Source organism: Paroedura picta, chromosome 10 (genome assembly GCF_049243985.1).
Source record: "Paroedura picta isolate Pp20150507F chromosome 10, Ppicta_v3.0, whole genome shotgun sequence".
In the NCBI taxonomy this organism is placed as follows: Eukaryota; Metazoa; Chordata; class Lepidosauria; order Squamata; family Gekkonidae; genus Paroedura; species Paroedura picta.
The window spans coordinates 5,941,299-5,956,096 of NC_135378.1; the positions used below are offsets into that span (position 1 = coordinate 5,941,299).

At 49.9% G+C, this 14,798-nt stretch overlaps 1 long non-coding RNA gene across 1 annotated transcript; it reads right to left on the minus strand.

Annotated features, from left to right (window-relative positions):
• Window positions 1-96: 96 nt before the first annotated feature.
• LOC143819661 (uncharacterized) lies at window positions 97-8,622 on the minus strand. The gene is made up of 5 exons (XR_013225033.1): window positions 8,479-8,622; window positions 762-824; window positions 596-662; window positions 419-493; window positions 97-306 (listed from the first exon to the last, which is right to left on the minus strand). It is a non-coding gene; the product is annotated as an uncharacterized LOC143819661 (long non-coding RNA).
• Window positions 8,623-14,798: the final 6,176 nt, after the last annotated feature.

The window sequence follows — 14,798 nt, forward strand, 5'->3', positions numbered from 1 at the left end:
ACAAACCCCATCCCCTTCCATCCCCAACAGTATAACTCCCAAACAGCAACGAACAAACATTACAGTTAGTACAGTCATAGAGTACAGGTCCCCTCACTAGCATCTCCCTCCCCTTCAAGCCTTTTAACTTTGCCCCCCTTCCCCTTCCCCTTCCCAGCCTTTCTTTTGACAGGCTTCGCTTTAGGCTCTCCTTTGGCCACCTCCACCCCGTCAGGACTTTGAGCCGCCTGCTCATACGGTTTATCATTCCCACAGCCTTCTGCAGCCACGATGCCCTGGCCTCTTCCTTCTTTTTGTTTTCTTTTGCTGATGAAATAAAAAATAAAAAAGATCATAAAGTGCAGAGGAACAAGGACCAATCATTTAGGTTAGATAACTGTGGTTTATTGGCACATAGCAATGGTTGCAACCAGCTTACCTTCCCTGTCCAACCTCTCCCCTAGCTTTCCCAGGGCGGCATCCTGATCACTGGCCCTAGACTGCAGCATGTGTACTGGAGGGGGGAGGACAGAAAATAGAGGCTAGATCAGTTCAGGATTGTTTCTAGACAAAGCATACATGTCTTAAATGCTTCAAATCATTACAACAAGCTCACTTAAAGTTTCGCACAACTCCTTGTGCCCCTCACTCAAGCTCCTGGATCCACGACTGAAGAGTGTTAACTGGAAAGGGGGTAAACAGACGGGAATTAATTCAATTTTGGGGGTTTAGATTTTTCCATCACAATTTCCTATTCACAGCCCTCGTGGCTGAATGCTCACCCATGGTCTCCGACTGCTCCTTGTGTCTCTCCAGCTCCTGGATCCTGGCTTGTAGGGTTTCGTCTGTTGGTGGGGAGGGGTAAAAAAATCAAGAAACAGCATAGGATGTCCAGTATGCATGTTTGTTAACACTGATCTTAATTTAGACTCTCACATGTAGCATGGGCAGAGGTGGATGGCTGCCCTCTCTCACGGTTGGCCCAGCCACCATCTTCACTGGGGACATTGTTGCTGTGGAGGGGAACGGAAGGGGGTCAACGCTGGGAGTTATTAAAATGACAGTTCCCTCTATTTGGTCTCCAAAAATGCTAGGATGAGCACATGTTAAGTTGTGAGATGTTAAGCGGCTATCCCCTCACATTTTGAAAGTACTGTCACGTAGCAAATTTAGACTTTTCTTTAGTGTTATAACATTGCTTATTAACTTATGTGTTCTGGCCAAGGCAACAGGATGCCATCACAAAACCACAGCTAGTGCTATACACTGCCTTGGAAGCATACCAGTTATAACAGTAAGCCTCCAGTACTGATCAATGATTAGTGTACCTTAGTGGCATTGTTAAAGTTCCTTGATGTAGCCCTAACTTACAGCACACAAGCACTTACCCATGTGTCTTCTTATTTCAAGAGGGGGCTTGCCTGCTTTCTCCCAGATCCTCATCATCTGGGAGTGGAAGACAGTCCTGCTGCTCTTCCTAGGCTCCCCCCCCCCCACTGCTCTAAACTATTTAAAAAGTCAAGCTTTATTCTTTTACATTTTGTCCTCATTTGCTCCCAGGACCTGCTATACCCCCCGGCCTGCATTTTTCTTGAAATGGCTATGTAGGCCTCCTTGGTGTGGCCATGAGTGCTGGCTCTTAGATTCAAGAATTTCCACGCTCTTAGATTCAAGAACAATCTTGAGCATTGCCTCCGCCTCTGCCCGCTGCCCAAAGGCACCCTTCCTCCGTGGAGCCATGGCGCGGAGTGACGTTGGGCTAGTGAAGATGCATTAATGCTCCGCCCCTATCAAATTTTCAAAAGTGTGAAAACAGTGGTCCAATGGGATGAGGCCACGTAGTTGCATGCGACGTTGGGTGGTTAATATAGAGTGCAACACGGGGGAGCCATGCTATCCCGTGGACCAGGAGGTCAATCGACTTCCCAGCCCCACATTGTTTGCTTCTAAGGGAGTCTGTTAGCAGTGTGCGGTGAGAATAATTCCCCTGCCAAAATCCCCCCGCCTTAGAATTGTTGTCTCGAGATGCAAGAAGGAGGAGACGAGTCATTGGAAACAATAATAAAACTTTATTCAACAGTAACAAACGTTAGTCAACAGACTCAAAAGTGTTGCCTATGCCTGTAGAGATAGGTGGCAGCAGCATCCCTAACTCTGCAACCCTCTTTGCAAATGCTCTTTCTCCTTGGCTTGGAGAGAGAGACATCCTCCTGAAGCACAACAGGTTCAGGCCCCTCCAAGGGGAATGGAACTCGTTGACCCTTCTGCTCACAGATATTGTGGAGCATCATACAGGTTATGATCGGGGGTGACGTTATCAATGTGGACATGCAGCCTATTCATCAAACAACGGAACCTTCTCTTCATGTGCCCAAAGGCCACGACATTTCTTGCACTTGAGAGCCTCAAGTTGTTATAACTTTGAACATTCGTCCTGCGTCTTTTGAAAGGCGACATCAACCATTTACGCAGCGGGTACGCGCCATCCTCGAGGATCAGAGCAGGGACCTGTACACCCTCGATTGTCACTTTCATCCATAGGATGCCTGAGGTTGGACTCATGAAAGACAGGGGCATCATGCCTCCTTCCACTCCACCCAACCTCGGCATCAATAAACCTCCCTGTGTAGTCAGCTGTCCCCTGAAGGAGAACGGAGCAGAAGTCCTTTCTGTTCCTGTATTCCTTAATGCTGCCCTCCGGTGCTCTGATGGGGATGTGGGTGCCATCCACTGTGGCAAAACTGTGAGGGAATCCAAGCCTCCCAAATACATCCATGCTCTACAGGGAAAGATGGAAGAGGAAATTAATATGAAGAAGAGGGGACGTGGCGAATAAATATTGCTGCACTGTTAAACAAGGAAAAAACTATTTTACAGCCCAATTGACTTCCCGCAACCAAAAGGTTAGCTTTCTAAGGTACTAAATGCAGTGCTGGAAGAAAACATCACCCCCCTTAAAAATCTCAGAGCGACCTACCTCTCCAAGCCGGTCGCCAAGGCACACCACCTTGCTGTAGAGCTCTGCCTCCATGGCAAAGCAGAACTCCTTGCCGGTCTCGCCCACTGTTGAAATGCCCAAGCCAAACTGTTGGGCAACAGTCCTGAAGTAGTTCGGGGTGGCAAGGTACCACAGGGCAGCTGCAACATGCTTCTGTACAGAAACGGGGATCCTCATGCCGGTACGCTGACCCTCCATGCGGCCCCTGAGAACCTCCATGATTTCCGTAAAGGTAGACCTGGACATCCGAAAGTTCATCATTGGCCATCACTCCAGTGGCAAAAAACAAAATTGTCCCACCAGTCCGTTGATCTATCTACGACCCAGAACTGTTTTGGAAAACGCAGTTCTGAAAGAGCTTGCCACCTCATCCTGGCTGCCACGTGAGCTCACTGAGATTTCTTGTGCATTAAAGCCTTTCTGAATCTTGCAGTTCTCCTGATGGAGATCTCCTTTTGCTGCATACCAAGGTATGAGCCATCATCCTCAAAACAGTGGCACGAACACGTCCCACAAGGATGACCATACATACCAACAAGGAAATAGTCAAGTTTTCCATTGCAACGTTGCTCTGGCCACAAAAGGCAAAAAAAAAAAAAAAAAATTAAACAGGCAAAGGTTAACACAGCAGGAGGCGATCGCTAACAAAAAGAAATGGTGCTCAGGTGTGCGCGTGTCCGCCTATAAGCAGGTAATGTGTGGCTGTGTCCAGTGGGAGTCTGTGCTTTGGTCTGGTTTACCAAGGAAAATATTATTTTTCAAAGAAGCAACGATATACGGCTCTCTTTGGAGCAATGAGTAAGCACATATTCGTTACAACGTATATTTTTGTGTTTAAAAAAAATTAAAGGGAAAAGGGGTTGCACTTGCAGTTCAGTTTCATTGGCTGTTCTGCTTGACTGATGGCCGGGGGCGGGACGAAGCGCGGAAAAATATCGCCTCCTTTGTGGCGATTCCGGCGAGACCGGAAACTTGTACGTTGCAAAAATAGTGGTAATGGTAAAGGTAAAGGAGAACTTTTTAACACTAGAGACGGATGTGTGTGTAATCAAACTATGCCGTTTTTTCTCGTAGGGTTAATAAGTTTTGCTAACATTTGGCTACATTTGTAGCGTGTGCGAAATGGCCCTTAGAATTCCTGTCAGTCACAACTGCGTTAAATCCCTAACCTGCCATTTTCACAGATATAAGGTGATGATCTGCATGCTTTTAATTGGAAAAAGTAAACCCACCAAATTCAAAAACCTTTAATGGCATATAAAACATCATAAGAACAAGGGTAATTCATAATTATAATTAATTGATAAAAATTACATAGTCTAGATAAACAATAAAAGAAAAGAAAATAAGCAGTAACCAACAGTAGCTTCCTCCAGAATGCCCAGCAATCAGTAATTTCCACCAACTGTAGGTGCCCCTGGTCTAGGCCTGATTCTTGCCTAGCCGACTGTCCTTTTGTATCACAGTAGCCAAGAATTCGGCCACCAGTTCCGTTATTTCTGGGGACCTATCAGCTAACAAGTGTCTGGTTATTCTGTCCATAGGGCCAGAAAGGTCCATCGTGATAGCTCCCGCCCACTCTCCTCCCACTTAGCCCTTAGCCTTTTATTTAATACCGTGGAGCGGTTTACAGATAGTGATCTTCTGATTTAGTACTTTTTGGTGTTCAGCTGTGAAGTTATTCAGCGAGATCTGAATACAATGGAAAAATGGGCAAATGAGAACAAGATGCAATTTAATAAAGATAAGTGTAAAGTTCTGCATCTGGGTCAGAAAAATGAAAAGCATGCCTACTGGATGGGGGATATGCTTCTAGGTAACACTGTGTGTGAACGAGACCTTGGGGTACTTGTGGATTGTAAACTAATTCAGTTTGGTGTAGTGGTTAGGAGTGAGGACTTCTAATCTGGCATGCCGGGTTCAATTCTGCACTCCCCCACATGCAACCAGCTGGGTGACCTTGGGCTCGCCACGGCACTGATAAAACTTCTGACCGAGCAGTGATATCAGGGCTCTCTCAGCCTCACCCACCCCACAGGGTGTCTGTTGTGGGGAGAGGAATGGGAAGGCGACTGTAAGCCGCTTTGAGCCTCCTTCGGGTAGGGAAAAGCGGCATATAAGAACCAACTCTTCTTATTCTTATTCTTCTAAACATGAACAGGCAGTGTGATGCAGCGGTAAAAAAGGCAAATGCCATTTGGGGCTGTATCAACAGGGGCATCACATCAAAATCACAAGATGTCATAGTCCCATTGTATACGGCACTGGTCAGTCCACACCTGGAGTACTGTGTGCAGTTCTGGAGGCCTCACTTCAAGAAGGACGTCGATAAAATTGAAAGGGTACTTAGGAGAGCGACGAAGATGATCTGGGGCCAAGGGACCAAGCCCTATGAAGATAGGTTGAGGGACTTGGGAATGTTCAGCCTGGAGAAAAGGAGGTTGAGAGGGGACATGATAGCCCTCTTTAAGTATTTGAAAGGTTGTCACTTGGAGGAGGGCAGGATGCTGTTTCTGCTGGCTGCAGAGGAAAGGACACGCAGTAATGGGTTTAAACTTCAAGTACAACGATATAGGCTAGATATCAGGAAATAATTTTTCACAGAGCAGTTCAGCAGTGGAATAGGCTGCCTAAGGAGGTGGTGAGCTCCCCCTCACTGGCAGTCTTCAAGCAAAGGCTGGATACACACATTTCTTGGATGCTTTAGGATGCTCTGGGCTGATCCTGCGTTGAGCAGGGGGTTGGACTAGATGGCCTGTATAGCCCCTTCCAACTCTATGATTCTATGAATGTATTGATTGGTACATCTTGTAGGAATTTATCTAGATTCACATTTTTTTGTTCTAAAAATAGCCTTAGGGGTCATAATAATTAAGAGAGGAGCTCATAGAGAGATGACTGTTTTTTTGCAGCGCCGAAAGCGGATGCAATTCAGTATGGATTATTGCAGAATTCTATAAACTTGCATTTTGTGATGAAAGCAGTACTCTCTCTCCCCCATCAGTCAACATTTTTCTGCCATTTATATCCTCGGCAACGGCCTTTTAAGTCCATGTAGAGGTCTGTTCCAATCTCTTTGGGGAAATCTGCAAACGTATACCAAGAATCTGCTCTTAGGCCAACAGTCATCTAAAGCAGTGGTCCCCAACCCCTGGTCCGGGGACCGGTCCCGGGTCATAGATGAGGCAGTACCGGGCCGCGGCTCCTCCTCGTCCTCCTCCCCAGCTGCTGCCTCTGGGGCTGCCCTGCCATTCTGCTGCCGGCTCACCTTTGGTGCTCTCCAGCAGCCGCCACGGCTGGGGTTCCCCCTCGGCGTGGCATTGTGCAGCTGCTGCTGGCAGGGCCCCCCGTGGGAGGCGGGAAGTCAGGGGTGCCGGCAGGAAAGCAAGCGGAGCAGGGGTTCAGGCAGTGGCACCGTCCCTTGGCAAAAGACTACCCCCCCCCGGGCCTCAGTAAAATTGTCAAGCGTTGGCCGGTCCCCGGTGATAAAAAGGTTGGGGACCACTGATCTAAAGCATTGTTTAGAATTATATCCCTGAGTGTAAATTTGGGTATGAGTGGGAAATATACCCCCAAAATTCCTTGGGTATATTTCACCTTCCCAAATGTACTTGCTTGGTTTATTTATTTATTTATTTATTTTGGGGGGAGGGACTGAAAAAATCCTGGCTGTATTGAGGAATTACTAGAAGAACTGAAAACAGTGGAGAGACAGGAGCAGATCACTCCTGCCTCTCAGCTTTTAGTCCAGTTTCTTCTGAAGTCCCCTTAAAGTTTAAATGGACTGCAAAAGAAGCCAGCCCAAGAAGTTGTTATTCCACAGGGAACAATCTGCTAGTTGTGGTGCAGCAGATTCTGGGGCCAGCTTCTTCTGCGGCATGGTTTAAACAGCACTGCAGGAGAAGCCTTCCCAGCCAGGATCCGCATGCTGTGGGGAGCCACCTCCCTGCACCCAGCTGATCCTGGAGCCAGCTTGTCCTCAACTAAGGCTGCAGGGAAAACTCCCCTTGCATGATTGGCTGCTGGGAGCTCTTTTTGGCAGTCAGATTTAAATCTATGTCCTGATAGGCTGTATGATTTGAAGACGAAGCCTGTGGTGTCTAATCCGCCTTCCCTCGCTTCAAGGGTAGGTATTTACAGGGCCAGTTTATCCATGTAGCATGTGCTATGGCCCTGCGCTTCCAGGGGCCCTGCACAGCGTCTTCCTCCCCATTGATCAGGGCTGTAGCCTCACTCCTCCCGCCTTTGCTCTCATTAAGGACATACGGAATGATGCCCCTCTCCACTGTAGGGGTCCCCCCCCCCCGTGTGGCTGTTCCCATTGATATTGTAATCTGCTAGGGCCCCGCAAATCCCCAAACCACTCTGGGGTAGTTGCATGTCGTAGGGGCCGAGGGCTGGAGCCAGTGTGTTTTCCATTTTGTATGTCACCTAATTATCCACTCTGAATCTTTTGAGAAAGGGTAGAATAAAAGTCAAAATATAGATAACTAGTAAGCAAGCCCGCTGCAGGGGAATGCAGCGGACGCTAGGTGCTTACTTGAGTCGTCGTCGTCGGCTGCAGCGGCGGCAGGCTGGTCAGCGGCAGGCTGGTCGGCAGCGGCAGGCTGGTCGGCGGGGGCGATCTTCCGGTGGCGGCGGGCTGACGCGGCGAGAGGCGGCCTGGGTCGGCGGCCTGATGCGGCGAGAGGCACGGAGCGCCTCTTGCCGCGTCAGGCCGGGGGGAACTGCGAGCTGCGCTTTGCGCGGCTCGCAGTTGCTGGAGCTGGGAATCGGAGGGACCAATCGGCAGGCGCTTCGCGCCTGCCAATTGGTACCTCCGATTGTCGTGAGGAAGGGTCCAATCCGGACCCTTCCTCATCACGGACAAAGCCCACCTCAAGGGGGCTTAACGAATTATATAGTCCGTGGCGCCCGTGGCGCCACGGGCGGTTTAAAGATAATTATAATTCATTTTTGCCATCAAGTGACAGCTGACTTACGGCAAGAGATGTTCGAAGGGCCTGCCTCTGTGTAGCGACTCTGAGCTTGTCAGATCTTGGCAATTCAGCAAGGTCAGCCCTGGAGGGGAGATCATCAGGGCAGGCCCCTAATCCTTATACCTTGTATACCAGGGGTAGTCAAACTGCGGCCCTCCAGATGTCCACGGACTATAATGTCCATGAGCCCCCGCCAGGGGCTTATGGGAATTGTAGTCCGTGGACATCTGGAGGGCCTCAGTTTGACTACCCCTGCCTTATACCTTCCCCTAAACTTAACAGATTTTGTTGGGGGTATATTCACTACTCCATGCCAATTCTAATTTATCAGGGCAGAAAACGCTGTTACAAAAAACTAATGCCAATATGCTCAACAAAATCTAGACCCTGTTTAAAAAGATTTTCTTTTATATACAGGCAACAATAAAACTACCACAGATCTTACTTTCTTCCTCCAGACAATCCACCTATTCCTTCCTTGAGTGGGTATTGAACTCACCTATAGGCCCACCAGCCACTCACCCCTGTCATGTCACCTGCTGTTGGCTAGCGTATGTAGCTGAGCTCCTTGCTCTTCATTTGAACGGAAGACGTTTGCTTTCAAATGCAGGAGACTTCTGAACTGGTTCACAGCCTCAGCGATGTGTGCTGTGAGCACCAGCACTGCCCATCTCCCTCTGAGGCCAACTGTCAGGTGAAGCCGCCTTTAGGCACCTGCGTTGCCACAACAACAGAACTTTGGCATTGTGACCTCAGCAGCCCAGGTCTGAGCAGCAGGGCAGCACCAGAGGCTGCAGGTTGGGTAGGATTGCCTCCTTCCGGATGGTCCAAATCAGTGGTCCCCAACCTGCGGGCCATGGCCCACTGCCGGGCCGCGAAGGCCATGGCACCGGGCCGCAGCTCCCTCTCCCCGCCCCCCCCCCCGCAGTAAAAAACTTCCCAGGCCGCAAGCCTGCAGCCTGGGAAGCTTCTTACTGCGGGAGGGCGGGGAGAGGGAATCAGGGCCGGGCCGCACGGGCGTGGCCTGCATGTGCGCGGCCCACGGGCGCGGCCCGATGCGCGGACGTGGCCCGCGGGCGTGGCTCTATGCGCGGGCGTGGCCCGCAGGCGTGGTCCGCGTGGACGCGGCCCCGGTCCCCAGCCTCAGAAAGGTTGGGGACCACTGGTCCAAATGACACACAGGGGAATCACGCAGGATGAGGCCGTAATCACAGAGGGAAACCAAGTGGCTCAACAATAATCTATATATCTATATCTGTATATTCCAGTAAAGTTGACCTCAACTTCACTAAATGTCAGTCCTTAATCTTGAAGAAAGGGTGCATCTTTGCATCATAAAGCAGAGTAAAGAAGAAAAAGAAGTGCCAGAAGGAGACTTATAATTGCCTTCCTTTCCTCTCCCCACAACAGACACCCTGTGAGGTAAGTGGGGGTTAAGAGAGTCCTGAGAGTGACTGCTCTATAAGAACAGCACTATTAGGACTGTGACTAGCCCTAGGTCACCCAGCTGGATGCCTCTGGAGGAGTATGGAATCAAACCCGGCTTGCTGGATTAGAAGTTGCCACTCCTAATATTACACCAAGTAAGATTTTCACTTTAACATCATAGAACAGAGTAAGAGAACTAGTACCCTGGATATGAGACAGTTTTGCAAGTTTCCCTCAGCTCATAAGTTATTACGAAGTACAAAAATTAAATAAAATCACACCGTGACAAAAATGGAGTTTAAGAACCGATTTACAAAACAAATTGTTCCTCACCACATGACCACACAAAGTCAAAGTGAACACGTGGTTTCTCAGACAGCAAAAACGGATCATTGGGAAGCAACATCAAGGCAAAAAATGAACAACTAGTAATTAGTTGCAGGTGCATCAATGCACACATCTCTTAAAGTGACAGTTTGTCAGAATGCTGTGCTGCTGTCATTTGTTTTGATTCTGTTTGATGTTAGTTTGATGTGTAAATGCTGAGAGTTTATTGCACCTTGATTCCTTCCCTTCCTTCTCCCTTTCACACCTCTCCCTCCCCCCCCCATCTTCCCTGTCTCTGGAATGCAGAGCTGCAGCTAGGGTTGAGCACTTCGGCACCTGAAGCGGCTGATCTCTCCTGGCGCAGCTAGCGCTGTGCTGCGGGATGGAGGGGACGCCTCTGAGCAACTGGAGAAACCTGGCACAGTACTCAGACTTTACAACTAGTTCCATGTAGTCACAGTAAACACACTAGATGGCGCTGTAGTGTCAACACCAAAGAGGAAGAAAATTTAGTCAAACAAGCGCAAGGAACAAACACTGGAAAAATACATAATTCAGTACATCCATTGAAATATGCCCAAATGCGTAGATGGATACATAGAATAAACTCTTTAGATGCAGAATATTGTCATTCCAAGTATGCTAATTTTCAAAATTAGGATCAAACTAGTAAAAGAGCCCATTGTAACGAAAATACAATGGGCGCTAGAAACTGGGGGATAGGGAGGGACAGGGCAGCGGGGGGAAGGAAGCTCACCTTGGAGAAGGCGGGCGGCGGCGGCGGGGCATCCTCGGGCGCTCTGTGGGCCGTTGGCGTCCATCTTGGAATTCGTCGGGGTGTTGTGAAGGCGCCAAAGCTCGGGGTTTTCCAGTGATGTTTGCAGGGGAGTCCCTGCTAGCGGCGCGCAGGCCGCGTCAGAGCGCCGGGCAGGGAGCCCCCGCCAGCCGGCCTGCGCGCCGCTAGCAGGGACTCCCTTGGGCGGCGGCTTGACGGGCGGCGACTTGAAGGGTAGGGAGCTCCCGGCAGCCGCGCTCCGCGCGACTGCCGGGGGCTCCCTCGCGGCTGCCGGGGGCTCCCTGCCCGGCGGCCTGACGTTTGCAGGGGAGCCTGATGTTTGCAGGGGAGGGGGATGTTTGCAGGGGATGTTTGCGGGGGCTCCCTCGGGCAGCGGCTTGACGGGCGGCGTCTTGAAGGGCAGGGAGCTCCCGGCAGCCGCGCTCCGCGCGACTGCCGGGTGCTCCGTCGTGGGGCGGCCTGACGCGGCAAGAGGCGCTTTGCGCCTCTTGCCGCGTCAGGCCGCCGGGCAGGGAGCCCCCGGCAGCCGCGCACTGCGCGACTGCCAGGGGTTCCCTCGGGCGGCGGCCTGACGCGGCGAGAGGCGCGAAGCGCCTCTCGCCGAGTCAGGCCGGGAGCAACTGCGAGCCGCGCTGCGCGCGGCTCACAGTTGCTGCGCCTGGGAATCGGAGGGACCAATCGGCAGGCGCTTCGCACCTGCCGATTGGTGCCTCCGATTGTCTGTCATGAGGAAGGGTCCAATCCGGACCCTTCCTCATCCCGGACACAGCCCGCCCCAGGAGGGCTTACTGTTTTATTTAGTCCGTGGCGCCCGCGGCGCCACGGGCGGTGTACAGATCATTGCTAACAACAAGACTAAGTTAGTATTCTCTTGTCCAGAAGAAATGTCGTTTTGGGCTCCTGGGTCTGGTATCAGCGTTTTTAGCTGGCTGCTCCACAGGACGACTGTACCCCATATGGCCTCCACTGCACTGCTGTCCTCGGAATGTCCCCGCCTTTACATCTCTCGCCACCAGTGTCTTTGGGGCATCCAAGTTTGTGCGTGGTTCTTTAGTCTCTTTAACTTTTACATTTTCCTAGATACTCTGGATCAGGGGTAGTCAAATTGCAGCCCTCCAGATGTCCATGGACTACAATTCTCATGAGCCCCAGCCAGCAAACGCTGGCAGGGGCTCATGGGAATTGTAGTCCATGGAAATCTGGAAGGCCACAGTTTGACTACCCCTGCTCTGGATGGTGGCGAGTTGTAATTAAGCTGAACCCATGGGGGTTTTAGGGAGCAGTTAGTAGCACTCCTAATCAGTTACCACCACCTTTTGGGGGGGGCACACGCATTAACAGGTACACTAACTTTAATTTGTCAATGAGCTTGAGGTTCCTACCTTTGTTCCTACCTCTTACAATGGGATTTACATGATGTTGTCTTATCAGAGGAACGAGACGTGCCTCAACCTTACCTTTCTGCCAAAGCCTATCCTTGTCTAGGGAATCACCAGTAGGTCTGCAAAGGCCACATAAAGCCCTCTCGTGGGGCCTTTCTTAGCCAATTAAGTAATACAAGGTCTGAAAACGCTCCGTCGTTGAATGCCCTTTTTTGAAGGCTAATTGGCAAAGATACAATACATTATTTTCTATGCATTCCTGTAATTTAAGTTTCAGAAACTGCAGCGGAAAGGACGCGCAGTAATGGGTTTAAACTACAAGTACAATGATATAGGCTAGATATCAGGGGGGGGGGGAAATTCACAGTCAGAGTAGTTCAGCAGTGGAATAGGCTGCCTAAGGAGGTGGTGAGCTCCCCCTCACTGGCAGTCTTCAAGCAAAGGTTGGATACACACTTTTCTTGGATGCTTTAGGATGCTTTGGGCTGATCCTGCGTTGAGCAGGGGGTTGGACTAGATGACCTGCATGGCCCATTCCAACTCTATGATTCTATGATACAGCCCAAAATGGCATTTGCCTTTTTTACCACTGCATCATACTGCCTGCTCATGTTTAGTTTAGAAGAAGAAGAAGAGTTGGTTCTTATATGCCACTTTTCCCTACCCGAAGGAGGCTCAAAGCGGCTTACAGTCGCCTTCCCATTCCTCCCCCCACAACAGACACCCTGTGGGGTGGGTTGGGGTGGGTGAGGCTGAGAGAGCCCTGATATCACTGCCCGTTCAGAACAGTTTTATCAGTGCCGTGGCGAGCCCAAGGTCACCCAGCTGGCTGCATGTGGGGGAGCGCAGAATCGAACCAGGCTTGCCAGATTAGAAGTCTGCACTCCTAACCACTACAGCAAACTGGCTCTCAGTTTACAATTCACAAGTACTCCAAGGTCTCGTTCACTCACAGGGCCATTCCTCACCAGGATCTATGTAGCAAATTGGTTGCGGAACGAAAAAACGCCATTTTAAATAGTGGAATTCATCGTTATGCATACCTGCCTTTGTAGTGGAATCCAGTTGCGTTTCTATCGTTTCCCACAGGTTTCCGGCCTCGGCAAAAATCGCTAGCCAGGAAGCGATATTGCCGAGCTTTGTCCCGCCCCTGGCCATCAAGCAGCCAATTGGCGGCCGTTATTATGCTCCCCAAAAGCCCCTTTCCCTTTAAGGAAGGTTTAAAAAAAACACATTGCAACGAATCTGCGTTAATTCGTTGCAACGGAGAGACCCATCTAGCTAGCAGGTGGTGTTTGAGCTGCCGTTTCATCGTTGCCACACTCCCCCCAAGTGAAAAATAAATACCCCCGCACGGGCACGATTTTCGGCCAAAACTGGAGTGAAAAATAAAGGGAATATAAACCAGCAAACGGGGCTGTGTGTTGCTTGGTGCTTGGTGACTTAAAACAGCTCTGGGGAGGGACTGCAGACGGGGAAGCCTCGCTGGGTAAACGGAGGCTCGCCGGTGCATTGATCTCCGTTCGCTCTGAGAAAAAAAAATGGTGATCGCTTCGCCGGAAGATCAGAGGAGAGCCAGGGGGAGGGTCTTTGCAGAAACCGCAACAATGGTAACGCACAGAACTTTCCCGCTAGTGTTGCAGATTGGTTGCAAGAGTGTAGCGCTTTCCGGAGGGTGAATCCACTTTTTGGGATTTCCCTGAAAGCGCTACAACGAAGCGCTTTTTGCAGATCGGTTTCAGGAGTGTTGCAGATTGTCAACGACGTTGTGTATAACAGCAAAACAGTAGCGATTTCAATTTGCAACCATTGTGCAATTTTGAACGAGTGTGAAATGGCCCACAGTGTTACCTAGAAGCATATCCCCCATCCAGTAGGCATGCTTTTCATTTTTCTGTCTCAGATGTAGAACTTTACTATGAAATTAGGCTGTTACTAGCAAGTATTTTTAAGACATAGCATATGAGTAAAGATAAACAAAGAGTTCCCCAGTTAGAAAAGAAAAAGTGGAGAAAGTCAGAATAATAACTTTATTAATGTAACAATAGACCGCACAGTATCCAGCTTATACTAATAGACTCTTCCAATCATCCGAAGCTGCCCAGAAAGTGATTTCTCCAAGCTCCTGTATTCCAGAGAGATGTTAAGCACCTTCTAAAAAATACTTTGCAAAGTCTTCTGCTTTTCCAGGGCAGTTAATCCTGCCCCCGTCCGATGACTGTGCCTGCCCTCTTTATAATTTAGGCAGTCTTTATACATCTTCATGGGCCTTTCCCTTGGGTCCTTCAAGTAAGTAGTCACACGAAGCAGATTTCAATTACAGATGATGTCAGCAAAAGGGCATCTGCTTCTATTACACAGCTCCAGTACTCTCGTGATGTTTCTGTCAGCCATCAGCAGCAAGATCTTCAACAAATATCAGCACTGCTTTCAAAGCCATGGAATGTGGTAGGAATCTTGCCCCCAATAAATCCAATTAACCTGCTGGCTTCTTCTCCTCCCCCCCCCCAGGACTCAGATGACTATAACTTGGTCACCGGACAGTGAGGCTGAACTGACAGCTGCCATATCCTTCCCTCTGCCATTGCCCCTGGCACTGACTCCACTATTGGTCACAACAACCACACCCTCTGCAGCAACAACCCCTGCACCAGCAGCCCCAGAATGAAACACAAACAAGCACCTAGAGGACTTTGTGTAGAACCTGGTGGGTGCTTACCTTAGGGGGGAGGGGTGTTATGTATGTGGACATTCTGCAAAGTATGCAAATGATGGGTTGAAGGCCAACCAATCTCAATCTGACAGCCCCCGGGGGCCCTGTTAAGGGCCAATCATGCTCCTCCGATAAGGGCCAATAGGGTTCACGGCAGGCTGCCTGAAATGTATATAAGTTGTGTGGTTTATCTGTT